Source organism: Eleutherodactylus coqui, chromosome 11 (genome assembly GCF_035609145.1).
Source record: "Eleutherodactylus coqui strain aEleCoq1 chromosome 11, aEleCoq1.hap1, whole genome shotgun sequence".
Classification (NCBI taxonomy): Eukaryota; Metazoa; Chordata; class Amphibia; order Anura; family Eleutherodactylidae; genus Eleutherodactylus; species Eleutherodactylus coqui.
In genome coordinates, this window is record NC_089847.1 from 57,227,175 (window position 1) to 57,247,914 (window position 20,740).

The 20,740-nt window shown below is 42.5% G+C and overlaps 8 non-coding genes across 8 annotated transcripts; 2 read left to right on the forward strand and 6 right to left on the reverse strand.

Annotated features, from left to right (window-relative positions):
- The first annotated feature begins 413 nt into the window (after nt 1–413).
- Nucleotides 414–495, forward strand: TRNAS-GCU (transfer RNA serine (anticodon GCU)). Its single transcript has one exon. It is a non-coding gene; the product is annotated as a tRNA-Ser (tRNA).
- A 1,477-nt stretch (nt 496–1,972) lies between these two features.
- On the reverse strand, nt 1,973–2,046 carry TRNAT-AGU (transfer RNA threonine (anticodon AGU)). Its single transcript has one exon. It is a non-coding gene; the product is annotated as a tRNA-Thr (tRNA).
- Nucleotides 2,047–4,213: 2,167 nt separating this feature from the next.
- TRNAT-AGU (transfer RNA threonine (anticodon AGU)) lies at nt 4,214–4,287 on the reverse strand. The gene has a single exon. It is a non-coding gene; the product is annotated as a tRNA-Thr (tRNA).
- Nucleotides 4,288–7,130: 2,843 nt separating this feature from the next.
- On the forward strand, nt 7,131–7,212 carry TRNAS-GCU (transfer RNA serine (anticodon GCU)). Its single transcript has one exon. It is a non-coding gene; the product is annotated as a tRNA-Ser (tRNA).
- Nucleotides 7,213–8,689: 1,477 nt separating this feature from the next.
- On the reverse strand, nt 8,690–8,763 carry TRNAT-AGU (transfer RNA threonine (anticodon AGU)). The gene has a single exon. It is a non-coding gene; the product is annotated as a tRNA-Thr (tRNA).
- A 2,167-nt stretch (nt 8,764–10,930) lies between these two features.
- TRNAT-AGU (transfer RNA threonine (anticodon AGU)) lies at nt 10,931–11,004 on the reverse strand. Its single transcript has one exon. It is a non-coding gene; the product is annotated as a tRNA-Thr (tRNA).
- A 3,287-nt stretch (nt 11,005–14,291) lies between these two features.
- Nucleotides 14,292–14,365, reverse strand: TRNAT-AGU (transfer RNA threonine (anticodon AGU)). Its single transcript has one exon. It is a non-coding gene; the product is annotated as a tRNA-Thr (tRNA).
- A 4,402-nt stretch (nt 14,366–18,767) lies between these two features.
- Nucleotides 18,768–18,841, reverse strand: TRNAT-AGU (transfer RNA threonine (anticodon AGU)). The gene has a single exon. It is a non-coding gene; the product is annotated as a tRNA-Thr (tRNA).
- Nucleotides 18,842–20,740: the final 1,899 nt, after the last annotated feature.

A 20,740-nucleotide genomic window follows, 5' to 3' on the forward strand; every position in this document is an offset into this window, starting at 1 on the left:
CCATCACATACTTGGCAGCAGCATGCAGTTCTCTGTCATTTTGCATCGTGACAATTCTAAATGAAATCGGCTTGGGACGTTCCTTTTTGGAAAAGACATGGATAATTTGTCCATAGGTATGTAATCCATGCATTTGCCTTGCATGAATTGTGGCCTGTTTTACTTTAAAAGTTAGATAGAAGGCAGAATTGACAGATTTAGGGAATGCTAGGGAAATGCCAACATAAATGAGAAGCAGAGAGGACTGAATGTTTAGTATTTATGCCATTAGCATGGGTCTTCACGTTGGATGTAAAACAAGACCCGCTGAGCCAATGTCTGATGTACGGCGCTGTTGCATGTGGAAAGAAAATGAAGCCTAAGAATCATCACGACTGTTTTCCAAATGTGGGTTCGGTAAAGGTACTTTTGTTGACGGGGTGGCCGAGTGGTTAAGGCGATGGACTGCTAATCCATTGTGCTCTGCACGCATGGGTTCGAATCCCATCCTCGTCGTATGATTCCTTTTTGGAAAATTCTCTATGCTCAGCGCAAGCAATGCCCCGAGGAAGAAAATTTACCATCACCGTTCAAGAAGGATGCTATTGAAGTCTCTAAACATATTTACAGGCATTATGTAGCGTATCAGTCAGGCAATAGTGAATTGGCACCTCTAATTTATCGTGCCTTATGCCATTCTACATTTTGCAAAACGTTGCAACCATCTACTTGTTAAAACTAAACCAGAGCTGACTCTTTGCCACTCGGGTGGAGTATTCTAGGGATGTGGGACGAGCATCTTTAATGTCATTGGCTAGTGAACATCTCCCTTTTGGAAAAAAAAGCTGATTATTGAGCAGAATAAGAGAACAAGGCACTGCTGAGAGTTGAACTCAGGATCTCCTGTTCACTTACCAGGCGCTTTAACCAACTAAGCCACAGCGCCCATGAGCAAAACTGTGGAAAACCAGAAAGATGGCAAGGATGATCCAGGAGAAGAATTTTTAAATGTAGGATGATTTTGAGGAGTGGTTCTAAGTTTTGCTATTTGTCACAGAGATGGCAAATTAAGTGTGAACAGATCCTATGCAGCATGTAGTTTCAGGTGGCTACCACTATAGAACAGCAAGGAAGTCGAGTCCCATCACATACTTGGCAGCAGCATGCAGTTCTCTGTCATTTTGCATCGTGACAATTCTAAATGAAATCGGCTTGGGACGATCCTTTTTGGAAAAGACATGGATAATTTGTCCATAGGTATGTAATCCATGCATTTGCCTTGCATGAATTGTGGCCTGTTTTACTTTAAAAGTTAGATAGAAGGCAGAATTGACAGATTTAGGGAATGCTAGGGAAATGCCAACATAAATGAGAAGCAGAGAGGACTGAATGTTTAGTATTTATGCCATTAGCATGGGTCATCACGTTGGATGTAAAACAAGACCTGCTGAGCCAATGTCTGATGTACGGCGCTGTTGCATGTGGAAAGAAAATGAAGCCTAAGAATCATCATGACTGTTTTCCAAATGTGGGTTCGGTAAAGGTGCTTTTGTTGACGGCGTGGCCGAGTGGTTAAGGCGATGGACTGCTAATCCATTGTGCTCTGCACACATGGGTTCGAATCCCATCCTCGTCGTATGATTTCTTTTTGGAAAATTCTCTATGCTCAGCGCAAGCAATGCCCCGAGGAAGAAAATTTACCATCACCGTTCAAGAAGGATGCTATTGAAGTCTCTAAACATATTTACAGGCATTATGTAGCGTATCAGTCAGGCAATAGTGAATCGGCACCTCTAATTTATCGTGCCTTATGCCATCCTACATTTTGCAAAACGTTGCAACCATCTACTTGTTAAAACTAAACCAGAGCTGACTCTTTGCCATTCGGGTGGAGTATTCTAGGGATGTGGGACGAGCATCTTTAATGTCATTGGCTAGTGAACATCTCCCTTTTGGAAAAAAAGTGCTGATTATTGAGCAGAATAAGAGAACAAGGCACTGCTGAGAGTTGAACTCAGGATCTCCTGTTTACTAGACAGGCGCTTTAACCAACTAAGCCACAGCGCCCATGAGCAAAACTGTGGAAAACCAGAAAGATGGCAAGGATGATCCAGGAGAAGAATTTTTAAATGTAGGATGATTTTGAGGAGTGGTTCTAAGTTTTGCTATTTGTCACAGAGATGGCAAATTAAGTGTGAACAGATCCTATGCAGCATGTAGTTTCAGGTGGCTACCACTATAGAACAGCAAGGAAGTCGAGTCCCATCACATACTTGGCAGCAGCATGCAGTTCTCTGTCATTTTGCATCGTGACAATTCTAAATGAAATCGGCTTGGGACGATCCTTTTTGGAAAAGACATGGATAATTTGTCCATAGGTATGTAATCCATGCATTTGCCTTGCATGAATCGTGGCCTGTTTTACTTTAAAAGTTAGATAGAAGGCAGAATTGACAGATTTAGGGAATGCTAGGGAAATGCCAACATAAATGAGAAGCAGAGAGGACTGAATGTTTAGTATTTATGCCATTAGCATGGGTCATCACGTTGGATGTAAAACAAGACCTGCTGAGCCAATGTCTGATGTACGGCGCTGTTGCATGTGGAAAGAAAATGAAGCCTAAGAATCATCACGACTGTTTTCCAAATGTGGGTTCGGTAAAGGTACTTTTGTTGACGGGGTGGCCGAGTGGTTAAGGCGATGGACAGCTAATCCATTGTGCTCTGCACGTATGGGTTCGAATCCCATCCTCGTCGTATGATTTCTTTTTGGAAAATTCTCTATGCTCAGCGCAAGCAATGCCCCGAGGAAGAAAATTTACCATCACCGTTCAAGAAGGATGCTATTGAAGTCTCTAAACATATTTACAGGCATTATGTAGCGTATCAGTCAGGCAATAGTGAATCGGCACCTCTAATTTATCGTGCCTTATGCCATCCTACATTTTGCAAAACGTTGCAACCATCTACTTGTTAAAACTAAACCAGAGCTGACTCTTTGCCACTCGGGTGGAGTATTCTAGGGATGTGGGACGAGCATCTTTAATGTCATTGGCTAGTGAACATCTCCCTTTTGGGAAAAAAAGCTGATTATTGAGCAGAATAAGAGAACAAGGCACTGCTGAGAGTTGAACTCAGGATCTCCTGTTCACTTACCAGGCGCTTTAACCAACTAAGCCACAGCGCCCATGAGCAAAACTGTGGAAAACCAGAAAGATGGCAAGGATGATCCAGGAGAAGAATTTTTAAATGTAGGATGATTTTGAGGAGTGGTTCTAAGTTTTGCTATTTGTCACAGAGATGGCAAATTAAGTGTGAACAGATCCTATGCAGCATGTAGTTTCAGGTGGCTACCACTATAGAACAGCAAGGAAGTCGAGTCCCATCACATACTTGGCAGCAGCATGCAGTTCTCTGTCATTTTGCATCGTGACAATACTAAATGAAATCGGCTTGGAACGATCCTTTTTGGAAAAGACATGGATAATTTGTCCATAGGTATGTAATCCATGCATTTGCCTTGCATGAATTGTGGCCTGTTTTACTTTAAAAGTTAGATAGAAGGCAGAATTGACAGATTTAGGGAATGCTAGGGAAATGCCAACATAAATGAGAAGCAGAGAGGACTGAATGTTTAGTATTTATGCCATTAGCATGGGTCATCACGTTGGATGTAAAACAAGACCTGCTGAGCCAATGTCTGATGTACGGCGCTGTTGCATGTGGAAAGAAAATGAAGCCTAAGAATCATCATGACTGTTTTCCAAATGTGGGTTCGGTAAAGGTGCTTTTGTTGACGGCGTGGCCGAGTGGTTAAGGCGATGGACTGCTAATCCATTGTGCTCTGCACACATGGGTTCGAATCCCATCCTCGTCGTATGATTTCTTTTTGGAAAATTCTCTATGCTCAGCGCAAGCAATGCCCCGAGGAAGAAAATTTACCATCACCGTTCAAGAAGGATGCTATTGAAGTCTCTAAACATATTTACAGGCATTATGTAGCGTATCAGTCAGGCAATAGTGAATCGGCACCTCTAATTTATCGTGCCTTATGCCATCCTACATTTTGCAAAACGTTGCAACCATCTACTTGTTAAAACTAAACCAGAGCTGACTCTTTGCCATTCGGGTGGAGTATTCTAGGGATGTGGGACGAGCATCTTTAATGTCATTGGCTAGTGAACATCTCCCTTTTGGAAAAAAAGTGCTGATTATTGAGCAGAATAAGAGAACAAGGCACTGCTGAGAGTTGAACTCAGGATCTCCTGTTTACTAGACAGGCGCTTTAACCAACTAAGCCACAGCGCCCATGAGCAAAACTGTGGAAAACCAGAAAGATGGCAAGGATGATCCAGGAGAAGAATTTTTAAATGTAGGATGATTTTGAGGAGTGGTTCTAAGTTTTGCTATTTGTCACAGAGATGGCAAATTAAGTGTGAACAGATCCTATGCAGCATGTAGTTTCAGGTGGCTACCACTATAGAACAGCAAGGAAGTCGAGTCCCATCACATACTTGGCAGCAGCATGCAGTTCACTGTCATTTTGCATCGTGACAATTCTTAATGAAATCGGCTTGGGACGATCCTTTTTGGAAAAGACATGGATAATTTGTCCATAGGTATGTAATCCATGCATTTGCCTTGCATGAATTGTGGCCTGTTTTACTTTAAAAGTTAGATAGAAGGCAGAATTGACAGATTTAGGGAATGCTAGGGAAATGCCAACATAAATGAGAAGCAGAGAGGACTGAATGTTTAGTATTTATGCCATTAGCATGGGTCATCACGTTGGATGTAAAACAAGACCTGCTGAGCCAATGTCTGATGTACGGCGCTGTTGCATGTGGAAAGAAAATGAAGCCTAAGAATCATCACGACTGTTTTCCAAATGTGGGTTCGGTAAAGGTACTTTTGTTGACGGGGTGGCCGAGTGGTTAAGGCGATGGACAGCTAATCCATTGTGCTCTGCACGCATGGGTTCGAATCCCATCCTCGTCGTATGATTTCTTTTTGGAAAATTCTCTATGCTCAGCGCAAGCAATGCCCCGAGGAAGAAAATTTACCATCACCGTTCAAGAAGGATGCTATTGAAGTCTCTAAACATATTTACAGGCATTATGTAGCGTATCAGTCAGGCAATAGTGAATCGGCACCTCTAATTTATCGTGCCTTATGCCATCCTACATTTTGCAAAACGTTGCAACCATCTACTTGTTAAAACTAAACCAGAGCTGACTCTTTGCCACTCGGGTGGAGTATTCTAGGGATGTGGGACGAGCATCTTTAATGTCATTGGCTAGTGAACATCTCCCTTTTGGAAAAAAGAGCTGATTATTGAGCAGAATAAGAGAACAAGGCACTGCTGAGAGTTGAACTCAGGATCTCCCGTTTACTAGACAGGCGCTTTAACCAACTAAGCCACAGCGCCCATGAGCAAAACTGTGGAAAACCAGAAAGATGGCAAGGATGATCCAGGAGAAGAATTTTTAAATGTAGGATGATTTTGAGGAGTGGTTCTAAGTTTTGCTATTTGTCACAGAGATGGCAAATTAAGTGTGAACAGATCCTATGCAGCATGTAGTTTCAGGTGGCTACCACTATAGAACAGCAAGGAAGTCGAGTCCCATCACATACTTGGCAGCAGCATGCAGTTCACTGTCATTTTGCATCGTGACAATTCTTAATGAAATCGGCTTGGGACGATCCTTTTTGGAAAAGACATGGATAATTTGTCCATAGGTATGTAATCCATGCATTTGCCTTGCATGAATTGTGGCCTGTTTTACTTTAAAAGTTAGATAGAAGGCAGAATTGACAGATTTAGGGAATGCTAGGGAAATGCCAACATAAATGAGAAGCAGAGAGGACTGAATGTTTAGTATTTATGCCATTAGCATGGGTCATCACGTTGGATGTAAAACAAGACCTGCTGAGCCAATGTCTGATGTACGGCGCTGTTGCATGTGGAAAGAAAATGAAGCCTAAGAATCATCACGACTGTTTTCCAAATGTGGGTTCGGTAAAGGTACTTTTGTTGACGGGGTGGCCGAGTGGTTAAGGCGATGGACTGCTAAACCATTGTGCTCTGCACGCATGGGTTCGAATCCCATCCTCGTCGTATGATTCCTTTTTGGAAAATTCTCTATGCTCAGCGCAAGCAATGCCCCGAGGAAGAAAATTTACCATCACCGTTCAAGAAGGATGCTATTGAAGTCTCTAAACATATTTACAGGCATTATGTAGCGTATCAGTCAGGCAATAGTGAATCGGCACCTCTAATTTATCGTGCCTTATGCCATCCTACATTTTGCAAAACGTTGCAACCATCTACTTGTTAAAACTAAACCAGAGCTGACTCTTTGCCACTCGGGTGGAGTATTCTAGGGATGTGGGACGAGCATCTTTAATGTCATTGGCTAGTGAACATCTCCCTTTTGGAAAAAAAAGCTGATTATTGAGCAGAATAAGAGAACAAGGTTGAGAGCTGAACTCAGGATCTCCTGTTTACTAGACAGGCGCTTTAACCAACTAAGCCACAGCACCCATGAGCAAAACTGTGGAAAACCAGAAAGATGGCAAGGATGATCCAGGAGAAGAATTTTTAAATGTAGGATGATTTTGAGGAGTGGTTCTAAGTTTTGCTATTTGTCACAGAGATGGCAAACTAAGTGTGAACAGATCCTATGCAGCATGTAGTTTCAGGTGGCTACCACTATAGAACAGCAAGGAAGTCGAGTCCCATCACATACTTGGCAGCAGCATGCAGTTCTCTGTCATTTTGCATCGTGACAATTCTAAATGAAATCGGCTTGGGACGTTCCTTTTTGGAAAAGACATGGATAATTTGTCCATAGGTATGTAATCCATGCATTTGCCTTGCATGAATTGTGGCCTGTTTTACTTTAAAAGTTAGATAGAAGGCAGAATTGACAGATTTAGGGAATGCTAGGGAAATGCCAACATAAATGAGAAGCAGAGAGGACTGAATGTTTAGTATTTATGCCATTAGCATGGGTCTTCACGTTGGATGTAAAACAAGACCCGCTGAGCCAATGTCTGATGTACGGCGCTGTTGCATGTGGAAAGAAAATGAAGCCTAAGAATCATCACGACTGTTTTCCAAATGTGGGTTCGGTAAAGGTACTTTTGTTGACGGGGTGGCCGAGTGGTTAAGGCGATGGACTGCTAATCCATTGTGCTCTGCACGCATGGGTTCGAATCCCATCCTCGTCGTATGATTCCTTTTTGGAAAATTCTCTATGCTCAGCGCAAGCAATGCCCCGAGGAAGAAAATTTACCATCACCGTTCAAGAAGGATGCTATTGAAGTCTCTAAACATATTTACAGGCATTATGTAGCGTATCAGTCAGGCAATAGTGAATTGGCACCTCTAATTTATCGTGCCTTATGCCATTCTACATTTTGCAAAACGTTGCAACCATCTACTTGTTAAAACTAAACCAGAGCTGACTCTTTGCCACTCGGGTGGAGTATTCTAGGGATGTGGGACGAGCATCTTTAATGTCATTGGCTAGTGAACATCTCCCTTTTGGAAAAAAAAGCTGATTATTGAGCAGAATAAGAGAACAAGGCACTGCTGAGAGTTGAACTCAGGATCTCCTGTTCACTTACCAGGCGCTTTAACCAACTAAGCCACAGCGCCCATGAGCAAAACTGTGGAAAACCAGAAAGATGGCAAGGATGATCCAGGAGAAGAATTTTTAAATGTAGGATGATTTTGAGGAGTGGTTCTAAGTTTTGCTATTTGTCACAGAGATGGCAAATTAAGTGTGAACAGATCCTATGCAGCATGTAGTTTCAGGTGGCTACCACTATAGAACAGCAAGGAAGTCGAGTCCCATCACATACTTGGCAGCAGCATGCAGTTCTCTGTCATTTTGCATCGTGACAATTCTAAATGAAATCGGCTTGGGACGATCCTTTTTGGAAAAGACATGGATAATTTGTCCATAGGTATGTAATCCATGCATTTGCCTTGCATGAATTGTGGCCTGTTTTACTTTAAAAGTTAGATAGAAGGCAGAATTGACAGATTTAGGGAATGCTAGGGAAATGCCAACATAAATGAGAAGCAGAGAGGACTGAATGTTTAGTATTTATGCCATTAGCATGGGTCATCACGTTGGATGTAAAACAAGACCTGCTGAGCCAATGTCTGATGTACGGCGCTGTTGCATGTGGAAAGAAAATGAAGCCTAAGAATCATCATGACTGTTTTCCAAATGTGGGTTCGGTAAAGGTGCTTTTGTTGACGGCGTGGCCGAGTGGTTAAGGCGATGGACTGCTAATCCATTGTGCTCTGCACACATGGGTTCGAATCCCATCCTCGTCGTATGATTTCTTTTTGGAAAATTCTCTATGCTCAGCGCAAGCAATGCCCCGAGGAAGAAAATTTACCATCACCGTTCAAGAAGGATGCTATTGAAGTCTCTAAACATATTTACAGGCATTATGTAGCGTATCAGTCAGGCAATAGTGAATCGGCACCTCTAATTTATCGTGCCTTATGCCATCCTACATTTTGCAAAACGTTGCAACCATCTACTTGTTAAAACTAAACCAGAGCTGACTCTTTGCCATTCGGGTGGAGTATTCTAGGGATGTGGGACGAGCATCTTTAATGTCATTGGCTAGTGAACATCTCCCTTTTGGAAAAAAAGTGCTGATTATTGAGCAGAATAAGAGAACAAGGCACTGCTGAGAGTTGAACTCAGGATCTCCTGTTTACTAGACAGGCGCTTTAACCAACTAAGCCACAGCGCCCATGAGCAAAACTGTGGAAAACCAGAAAGATGGCAAGGATGATCCAGGAGAAGAATTTTTAAATGTAGGATGATTTTGAGGAGTGGTTCTAAGTTTTGCTATTTGTCACAGAGATGGCAAATTAAGTGTGAACAGATCCTATGCAGCATGTAGTTTCAGGTGGCTACCACTATAGAACAGCAAGGAAGTCGAGTCCCATCACATACTTGGCAGCAGCATGCAGTTCTCTGTCATTTTGCATCGTGACAATTCTAAATGAAATCGGCTTGGGACGATCCTTTTTGGAAAAGACATGGATAATTTGTCCATAGGTATGTAATCCATGCATTTGCCTTGCATGAATCGTGGCCTGTTTTACTTTAAAAGTTAGATAGAAGGCAGAATTGACAGATTTAGGGAATGCTAGGGAAATGCCAACATAAATGAGAAGCAGAGAGGACTGAATGTTTAGTATTTATGCCATTAGCATGGGTCATCACGTTGGATGTAAAACAAGACCTGCTGAGCCAATGTCTGATGTACGGCGCTGTTGCATGTGGAAAGAAAATGAAGCCTAAGAATCATCACGACTGTTTTCCAAATGTGGGTTCGGTAAAGGTACTTTTGTTGACGGGGTGGCCGAGTGGTTAAGGCGATGGACAGCTAATCCATTGTGCTCTGCACGTATGGGTTCGAATCCCATCCTCGTCGTATGATTTCTTTTTGGAAAATTCTCTATGCTCAGCGCAAGCAATGCCCCGAGGAAGAAAATTTACCATCACCGTTCAAGAAGGATGCTATTGAAGTCTCTAAACATATTTACAGGCATTATGTAGCGTATCAGTCAGGCAATAGTGAATCGGCACCTCTAATTTATCGTGCCTTATGCCATCCTACATTTTGCAAAACGTTGCAACCATCTACTTGTTAAAACTAAACCAGAGCTGACTCTTTGCCACTCGGGTGGAGTATTCTAGGGATGTGGGACGAGCATCTTTAATGTCATTGGCTAGTGAACATCTCCCTTTTGGGAAAAAAAGCTGATTATTGAGCAGAATAAGAGAACAAGGCACTGCTGAGAGTTGAACTCAGGATCTCCTGTTCACTTACCAGGCGCTTTAACCAACTAAGCCACAGCGCCCATGAGCAAAACTGTGGAAAACCAGAAAGATGGCAAGGATGATCCAGGAGAAGAATTTTTAAATGTAGGATGATTTTGAGGAGTGGTTCTAAGTTTTGCTATTTGTCACAGAGATGGCAAATTAAGTGTGAACAGATCCTATGCAGCATGTAGTTTCAGGTGGCTACCACTATAGAACAGCAAGGAAGTCGAGTCCCATCACATACTTGGCAGCAGCATGCAGTTCTCTGTCATTTTGCATCGTGACAATACTAAATGAAATCGGCTTGGAACGATCCTTTTTGGAAAAGACATGGATAATTTGTCCATAGGTATGTAATCCATGCATTTGCCTTGCATGAATTGTGGCCTGTTTTACTTTAAAAGTTAGATAGAAGGCAGAATTGACAGATTTAGGGAATGCTAGGGAAATGCCAACATAAATGAGAAGCAGAGAGGACTGAATGTTTAGTATTTATGCCATTAGCATGGGTCATCACGTTGGATGTAAAACAAGACCTGCTGAGCCAATGTCTGATGTACGGCGCTGTTGCATGTGGAAAGAAAATGAAGCCTAAGAATCATCATGACTGTTTTCCAAATGTGGGTTCGGTAAAGGTGCTTTTGTTGACGGCGTGGCCGAGTGGTTAAGGCGATGGACTGCTAATCCATTGTGCTCTGCACACATGGGTTCGAATCCCATCCTCGTCGTATGATTTCTTTTTGGAAAATTCTCTATGCTCAGCGCAAGCAATGCCCCGAGGAAGAAAATTTACCATCACCGTTCAAGAAGGATGCTATTGAAGTCTCTAAACATATTTACAGGCATTATGTAGCGTATCAGTCAGGCAATAGTGAATCGGCACCTCTAATTTATCGTGCCTTATGCCATCCTACATTTTGCAAAACGTTGCAACCATCTACTTGTTAAAACTAAACCAGAGCTGACTCTTTGCCATTCGGGTGGAGTATTCTAGGGATGTGGGACGAGCATCTTTAATGTCATTGGCTAGTGAACATCTCCCTTTTGGAAAAAAAGTGCTGATTATTGAGCAGAATAAGAGAACAAGGCACTGCTGAGAGTTGAACTCAGGATCTCCTGTTTACTAGACAGGCGCTTTAACCAACTAAGCCACAGCGCCCATGAGCAAAACTGTGGAAAACCAGAAAGATGGCAAGGATGATCCAGGAGAAGAATTTTTAAATGTAGGATGATTTTGAGGAGTGGTTCTAAGTTTTGCTATTTGTCACAGAGATGGCAAATTAAGTGTGAACAGATCCTATGCAGCATGTAGTTTCAGGTGGCTACCACTATAGAACAGCAAGGAAGTCGAGTCCCATCACATACTTGGCAGCAGCATGCAGTTCACTGTCATTTTGCATCGTGACAATTCTTAATGAAATCGGCTTGGGACGATCCTTTTTGGAAAAGACATGGATAATTTGTCCATAGGTATGTAATCCATGCATTTGCCTTGCATGAATTGTGGCCTGTTTTACTTTAAAAGTTAGATAGAAGGCAGAATTGACAGATTTAGGGAATGCTAGGGAAATGCCAACATAAATGAGAAGCAGAGAGGACTGAATGTTTAGTATGTATGCCATTAGCATGGGTCATCACGTTGGATGTAAAACAAGACCTGCTGAGCCAATGTCTGATGTACGGCGCTGTTGCATGTGGAAAGAAAATGAAGCCTAAGAATCATCACGACTGTTTTCCAAATGTGGGTTCGGTAAAGGTACTTTTGTTGACGGGGTGGCCGAGTGGTTAAGGCGATGGACTGCTAAACCATTGTGCTCTGCACGCATGGGTTCGAATCCCATCCTCGTCGTATGATTCCTTTTTGGAAAATTCTCTATGCTCAGCGCAAGCAATGCCCCGAGGAAGAAAATTTACCATCACCGTTCAAGAAGGATGCTATTGAAGTCTCTAAACATATTTACAGGCATTATGTAGCGTATCAGTCAGGCAATAGTGAATCGGCACCTCTAATTTATCGTGCCTTATGCCATCCTACATTTTGCAAAACGTTGCAACCATCTACTTGTTAAAACTAAACCAGAGCTGACTCTTTGCCACTCGGGTGGAGTATTCTAGGGATGTGGGACGAGCATCTTTAATGTCATTGGCTAGTGAACATCTCCCTTTTGGGAAAAAAAGCTGATTATTGAGCAGAATAAGAGAACAAGGCACTGCTGAGAGTTGAACTCAGGATCTCCTGTTCACTTACCAGGCGCTTTAACCAACTAAGCCACAGCGCCCATGAGCAAAACTGTGGAAAACCAGAAAGATGGCAAGGATGATCCAGGAGAAGAATTTTTAAATGTAGGATGATTTTGAGGAGTGGTTCTAAGTTTTGCTATTTGTCACAGAGATGGCAAATTAAGTGTGAACAGATCCTATGCAGCATGTAGTTTCAGGTGGCTACCACTATAGAACAGCAAGGAAGTCGAGTCCCATCACATACTTGGCAGCAGCATGCAGTTCTCTGTCATTTTGCATCGTGACAATTCTAAATGAAATCGGCTTGGGACGATCCTTTTTGGAAAAGACATGGATAATTTGTCCATAGGTATGTAATCCATGCATTTGCCTTGCATGAATTGTGGCCTGTTTTACTTTAAAAGTTAGATAGAAGGCAGAATTGACAGATTTAGGGAATGCTAGGGAAATGCCAACATAAATGAGAAGCAGAGAGGACTGAATGTTTAGTATTTATGCCATTAGCATGGGTCTGCACGTTGGATGTAAAACAAGACCTGCTGAGCCAATGTCTGATGTACGGCGCTGTTGCATGTGGAAAGAAAATGAAGCCTAAGAATCATCACGACTGTTTTCCAAATGTGGGTTCGGTAAAGGTACTTTTGTTGATGGGGTGGCCGAGTGGTTAAGGCGATGGACAGCTAATCCATTGTGCTCTGCACGCATGGGTTCGAATCCCATCCTCGTCGCATGATTTCTTTTTGGAAAATTCTCTATGCTCAGCGCAAGCAATGCCCCGAGGAAGAAAATTTACCATCACCGTTCAAGAAGGATGCTATTGAAGTCTCTAAACATATTTACAGGCATTATGTAGCGTATCAGTCAGGCAATAGTGAATCGGCACCTCTAATTTATCGTGCCTTATGCCATCCTACATTTTGCAAAACGTTGCAACCATCTACTTGTTAAAACTAAACCAGAGCTGACTCTTTGCCACTCGGGTGGAGTATTCTAGGGATGTGGGACGAGCATCTTTAATGTCATTGGCTAGTGAACATCTCCCTTTTGGAAAAAAGAGCTGATTATTGAGCAGAATAAGAGAACAAGGCACTGCTGAGAGTTGAACTCAGGATCTCCCGTTTACTAGACAGGCGCTTTAACCAACTAAGCCACAGCGCCCATGAGCAAAACTGTGGAAAACCAGAAAGATGGCAAGGATGATCCAGGAGAAGAATTTTTAAATGTAGGATGATTTTGAGGAGTGGTTCTAAGTTTTGCTATTTGTCACAGAGATGGCAAATTAAGTGTGAACAGATCCTATGCAGCATGTAGTTTCAGGTGGCTACCACTATAGAACAGCAAGGAAGTCGAGTCCCATCACATACTTGGCAGCAGCATGCAGTTCTCTGTCATTTTGCATCGTGACAATACTAAATGAAATCGGCTTGGAACGATCCTTTTTGGAAAAGACATGGATAATTTGTCCATAGGTATGTAATCCATGCATTTGCCTTGCATGAATTGTGGCCTGTTTTACTTTAAAAGTTAGATAGAAGGCAGAATTGACAGATTTAGGGAATGCTAGGGAAATGCCAACATAAATGAGAAGCAGAGAGGACTGAATGTTTAGTATTTATGCCATTAGCATGGGTCATCACGTTGGATGTAAAACAAGACCTGCTGAGCCAATGTCTGATGTACGGCGCTGTTGCATGTGGAAAGAAAATGAAGCCTAAGAATCATCATGACTGTTTTCCAAATGTGGGTTCGGTAAAGGTGCTTTTGTTGACGGCGTGGCCGAGTGGTTAAGGCGATGGACTGCTAATCCATTGTGCTCTGCACACATGGGTTCGAATCCCATCCTCGTCGTATGATTTCTTTTTGGAAAATTCTCTATGCTCAGCGCAAGCAATGCCCCGAGGAAGAAAATTTACCATCACCGTTCAAGAAGGATGCTATTGAAGTCTCTAAACATATTTACAGGCATTATGTAGCGTATCAGTCAGGCAATAGTGAATCGGCACCTCTAATTTATCGTGCCTTATGCCATCCTACATTTTGCAAAACGTTGCAACCATCTACTTGTTAAAACTAAACCAGAGCTGACTCTTTGCCATTCGGGTGGAGTATTCTAGGGATGTGGGACGAGCATCTTTAATGTCATTGGCTAGTGAACATCTCCCTTTTGGAAAAAAAGTGCTGATTATTGAGCAGAATAAGAGAACAAGGCACTGCTGAGAGTTGAACTCAGGATCTCCTGTTTACTAGACAGGCGCTTTAACCAACTAAGCCACAGCGCCCATGAGCAAAACTGTGGAAAACCAGAAAGATGGCAAGGATGATCCAGGAGAAGAATTTTTAAATGTAGGATGATTTTGAGGAGTGGTTCTAAGTTTTGCTATTTGTCACAGAGATGGCAAATTAAGTGTGAACAGATCCTATGCAGCATGTAGTTTCAGGTGGCTACCACTATAGAACAGCAAGGAAGTCGAGTCCCATCACATACTTGGCAGCAGCATGCAGTTCACTGTCATTTTGCATCGTGACAATTCTTAATGAAATCGGCTTGGGACGATCCTTTTTGGAAAAGACATGGATAATTTGTCCATAGGTATGTAATCCATGCATTTGCCTTGCATGAATTGTGGCCTGTTTTACTTTAAAAGTTAGATAGAAGGCAGAATTGACAGATTTAGGGAATGCTAGGGAAATGCCAACATAAATGAGAAGCAGAGAGGACTGAATGTTTAGTATTTATGCCATTAGCATGGGTCATCACGTTGGATGTAAAACAAGACCTGCTGAGCCAATGTCTGATGTACGGCGCTGTTGCATGTGGAAAGAAAATGAAGCCTAAGAATCATCACGACTGTTTTCCAAATGTGGGTTCGGTAAAGGTACTTTTGTTGACGGGGTGGCCGAGTGGTTAAGGCGATGGACTGCTAAACCATTGTGCTCTGCACGCATGGGTTCGAATCCCATCCTCGTCGTATGATTCCTTTTTGGAAAATTCTCTATGCTCAGCGCAAGCAATGCCCCGAGGAAGAAAATTTACCATCACCGTTCAAGAAGGATGCTATTGAAGTCTCTAAACATATTTACAGGCATTATGTAGCGTATCAGTCAGGCAATAGTGAATCGGCACCTCTAATTTATCGTGCCTTATGCCATCCTACATTTTGCAAAACGTTGCAACCATCTACTTGTTAAAACTAAACCAGAGCTGACTCTTTGCCACTCGGGTGGAGTATTCTAGGGATGTGGGACGAGCATCTTTAATGTCATTGGCTAGTGAACATCTCCCTTTTGGAAAAAAAAGCTGATTATTGAGCAGAATAAGAGAACAAGGTTGAGAGCTGAACTCAGGATCTCCTGTTTACTAGACAGGCGCTTTAACCAACTAAGCCACAGCACCCATGAGCAAAACTGTGGAAAACCAGAAAGATGGCAAGGATGATCCAGGAGAAGAATTTTTAAATGTAGGATGATTTTGAGGAGTGGTTCTAAGTTTTGCTATTTGTCACAGAGATGGCAAACTAAGTGTGAACAGATCCTATGCAGCATGTAGTTTCAGGTGGCTACCACTATAGAACAGCAAGGAAGTCGAGTCCCATCACATACTTGGCAGCAGCATGCAGTTCTCTGTCATTTTGCATCGTGACAATTCTAAATGAAATCGGCTTGGGACGTTCCTTTTTGGAAAAGACATGGATAATTTGTCCATAGGTATGTAATCCATGCATTTGCCTTGCATGAATTGTGGCCTGTTTTACTTTAAAAGTTAGATAGAAGGCAGAATTGACAGATTTAGGGAATGCTAGGGAAATGCCAACATAAATGAGAAGCAGAGAGGACTGAATGTTTAGTATTTATGCCATTAGCATGGGTCTTCACGTTGGATGTAAAACAAGACCCGCTGAGCCAATGTCTGATGTACGGCGCTGTTGCATGTGGAAAGAAAATGAAGCCTAAGAATCATCACGACTGTTTTCCAAATGTGGGTTCGGTAAAGGTACTTTTGTTGACGGGGTGGCCGAGTGGTTAAGGCGATGGACTGCTAATCCATTGTGCTCTGCACACATGGGTTCGAATCCCATCCTCGTCGTATGATTCCTTTTTGGAAAATTCTCTATGCTCAGCGCAAGCAATGCCCCGAGGAAGAAAATTTACCATCACCGTTCAAGAAGGATGCTATTGAAGTCTCTAAACATATTTACAGGCATTATGTAGCGTATCAGTCAGGCAATAGTGAATTGGCACCTCTAATTTATCGTGCCTTATGCCATTCTACATTTTGCAAAACGTTGCAACCATCTACTTGTTAAAACTAAACCAGAGCTGACTCTTTGCCACTCGGGTGGAGTATTCTAGGGATGTGGGACGAGCATCTTTAATGTCATTGGCTAGTGAACATCTCCCTTTTGGAAAAAAAAGCTGATTATTGAGCAGAATAAGAGAACAAGGCACTGCTGAGAGTTGAACTCAGGATCTCCTGTTCACTTACCAGGCGCTTTAACCAACTAAGCCACAGCGCCCATGAGCAAAACTGTGGAAAACCAGAAAGATGGCAAGGATGATCCAGGAGAAGAATTTTTAAATGTAGGATGATTTTGAGGAGTGGTTCTAAGTTTTGCTATTTGTCACAGAGATGGCAAATTAAGTGTGAACAGATCCTATGCAGCATGTAGTTTCAGGTGGCTACCACTATAGAACAGCAAGGAAGTCGAGTCCCATCACATACTTGGCAGCAGCATGCAGTTCTCTGTTATTTTGCATCGTGACAATTCTAAATGAAATCGGCTTGGGACGATCCTTTTTGGAAAAGACATGGATAATTTGTCCATAGGTATGTAATCCATGCATTTGCCTTGCATGAATTGTGGCCTGTTTTACTTTAAAAGTTAGATAGAAGGCAGAATTGACAGATTTAGGGAATGCTAGGGAAATGCCAACATAAATGAGAAGCAGAGAGGACTGAATGTTTAGTATTTATGCCAGTAGCATGGGTCTGCACGTTGGATGTAAAACAAGACCTGCTGAGCCAATGTCTGATGTACGGCGCTGTTGCATGTGGAAAGAAAATGAAGCCTAAGAATCATCACGACTGTTTTCCAAATGTGGGTTCGGTAAAGGTACTTTTGTTGATGGGGTGGCCGAGTGGTTAAGGCGATGGACAGCTAATCCATTGTGCTCTGCACGCATGGGTTCGAATCCCATCCTCGTCGCATGATTTCTTTTTGGAAAATTCTCTATGCTCAGCGCAAGCAATGCCCCGAGGAAGAAAATTTACCATCACCGTTCAAGAAGGATGCTATTGAAGTCTCTAAACATATTTACAGGCATTATGTAGCGTATCAGTCAGGCAATAGTGAATCGGCACCTCTAATTTATCGTGCCTTATGCCATCCTACATTTTGCAAAACGTTGCAACCATCTACTTGTTAAAACTAAACCAGAGCTGACTCTTTGCCACTCGGGTGGAGTATTCTAGGGATGTGGGACGAGCATCTTTAATGTCATTGGCTAGTGAACATCTCCCTTTTGGAAAAAAGAGCTGATTATTGAGCAGAATAAGAGAACAAGGCACTGCTGAGAGTTGAACTCAGGATCTCCCGTTTACTAGACAGGCGCTTTAACCAACTAAGCCACAGCGCCCATGAGCAAAACTGTGGAAAACCAGAAAGATGGCAAGGATGATCCAGGAGAAGAATTTTTAAATGTAGGATGATTTTGAGGAGTGGTTCTAAGTTTTGCTATTTGTCACAGAGATGGCAAATTAAGTGTGAACAGATCCTATGCAGCATGTAGTTTCAGGTGGCTACCACTATAGAACAGCAAGGAAGTCGAGTCCCATCACATACTTGGCAGCAGCATGCAGTTCTCTGTCATTTTGCATCGTGACAATACTAAATGAAATCGGCTTGGAACGATCCTTTTTGGAAAAGACATGGATAATTTGTCCATAGGTATGTAATCCATGCATTTGCCTTGCATGAATTGTGGCCTGTTTTACTTTAAAAGTTAGATAGAAGGCAGAATTGACAGATTTAGGGAATGCTAGGGAAATGCCAACATAAATGAGAAGCAGAGAGGACTGAATGTTTAGTATTTATGCCATTAGCATGGGTCATCACGTTGGATGTAAAACAAGACCTGCTGAGCCAATGTCTGATGTACGGCGCTGTTGCATGTGGAAAGAAAATGAAGCCTAAGAATCATCATGACTGTTTTCCAAATGTGGGTTCGGTAAAGGTGCTTTTGTTGACGGCGTGGCCGAGTGGTTAAGGCGATGGACTGCTAATCCATTGTGCTCTGCACACATGGGTTCGAATCCCATCCTCGTCGTATGATTTCTTTTTGGAAAATTCTCTATGCTCAGCGCAAGCAATGCCCCGAGGAAGAAAATTTACCATCACCGTTCAAGAAGGATGCTATTGAAGTCTCTAAACATATTTACAGGCATTATGTAGCGTATCAGTCAGGCAATAGTGAATCGGCACCTCTAATTTATCGTGCCTTATGCCATCCTACATTTTGCAAAACGTTGCAACCATCTACTTGTTAAAACTAAACCAGAGCTGACTCTTTGCCATTCGGGTGGAGTATTCTAGGGATGTGGGACGAGCATCTTTAATGTCATTGGCTAGTGAACATCTCCCTTTTGGAAAAAAAGTGCTGATTATTGAGCAGAATAAGAGAACAAGGCACTGCTGAGAGTTGAACTCAGGATCTCCTGTTTACTAGACAGGCGCTTTAACCAACTAAGCCACAGCGCCCATGAGCAAAACTGTGGAAAACCAGAAAGATGGCAAGGATGATCCAGGAGAAGAATTTTTAAATGTAGGATGATTTTGAGGAGTGGTTCTAAGTTTTGCTATTTGTCACAGAGATGGCAAATTAAGTGTGAACAGATCCTATGCAGCATGTAGTTTCAGGTGGCTACCACTATAGAACAGCAAGGAAGTCGAGTCCCATCACATACTTGGCAGCAGCATGCAGTTCACTGTCATTTTGCATCGTGACAATTCTTAATGAAATCGGCTTGGGACGATCCTTTTTGGAAAAGACATGGATAATTTGTCCATAGGTATGTAATCCATGCATTTGCCTTGCATGAATTGTGGCCTGTTTTACTTTAAAAGTTAGATAGAAGGCAGAATTGACAGATTTAGGGAATGCTAGGGAAATGCCAACATAAATGAGAAGCAGAGAGGACTGAATGTTTAGTATTTATGCCATTAGCATGGGTCATCACGTTGGATGTAAAACAAGACCTGCTGAGCCAATGTCTGATGTACGGCGCTGTTGCATGTGGAAAGAAAATGAAGCCTAAGAATCATCACGACTGTTTTCCAAATGTGGGTTCGGTAAAGGTACTTTTGTTGACGGGGTGGCCGAGTGGTTAAGGCGATGGACTGCTAAACCATTGTGCTCTGCACGCATGGGTTCGAATCCCATCCTCGTCGTATGATTCCTTTTTGGAAAATTCTCTATGCTCAGCGCAAGCAATGCCCCGAGGAAGAAAATTTACCATCACCGTTCAAGAAGGATGCTATTGAAGTCTCTAAACATATTTACAGGCATTATGTAGCGTATCAGTCAGGCAATAGTGAATCGGCACCTCTAATTTATCGTGCCTTATGCCATCCTACATTTTGCAAAACGTTGCAACCATCTACTTGTTAAAACTAAACCAGAGCTGACTCTTTGCCACTCGGGTGGAGTATTCTAGGGATGTGGGACGAGCATCTTTAATGTCATTGGCTAGTGAACATCTCCCTTTTGGAAAAAAAAGCTGATTATTGAGCAGAATAAGAGAACAAGGTTGAGAGCTGAACTCAGGATCTCCTGTTTACTAGACAGGCGCTTTAACCAACTAAGCCACAGCACCCATGAGCAAAACTGTGGAAAACCAGAAAGATGGCAAGGATGATCCAGGAGAAGAATTTTTAAATGTAGGATGATTTTGAGGAGTGGTTCTAAGTTTTGCTATTTGTCACAGAGATGGCAAACTAAGTGTGAACAGATCCTATGCAGCATGTAGTTTCAGGTGGCTACCACTATAGAACAGCAAGGAAGTCGAGTCCCATCACATACTTGGCAGCAGCATGCAGTTCTCTGTCATTTTGCATCGTGACAATTCTAAATGAAATCGGCTTGGGACGTTCCTTTTTGGAAAAGACATGGATAATTTGTCCATAGGTATGTAATCCATGCATTTGCCTTGCATGAATTGTGGCCTGTTTTACTTTAAAAGTTAGATAGAAGGCAGAATTGACAGATTTAGGGAATGCTAGGGAAATGCCAACATAAATGAGAAGCAGAGAGGACTGAATGTTTAGTATTTATGCCATTAGCATGGGTCTTCACGTTGGATGTAAAACAAGACCCGCTGAGCCAATGTCTGATGTACGGCGCTGTTGCATGTGGAAAGAAAATGAAGCCTAAGAATCATCACGACTGTTTTCCAAATGTGGGTTCGGTAAAGGTACTTTTGTTGACGGGGTGGCCGAGTGGTTAAGGCGATGGACTGCTAATCCATTGTGCTCTGCACACATGGGTTCGAATCCCATCCTCGTCGTATGATTCCTTTTTGGAAAATTCTCTATGCTCAGCGCAAGCAATGCCCCGAGGAAGAAAATTTACCATCACCGTTCAAGAAGGATGCTATTGAA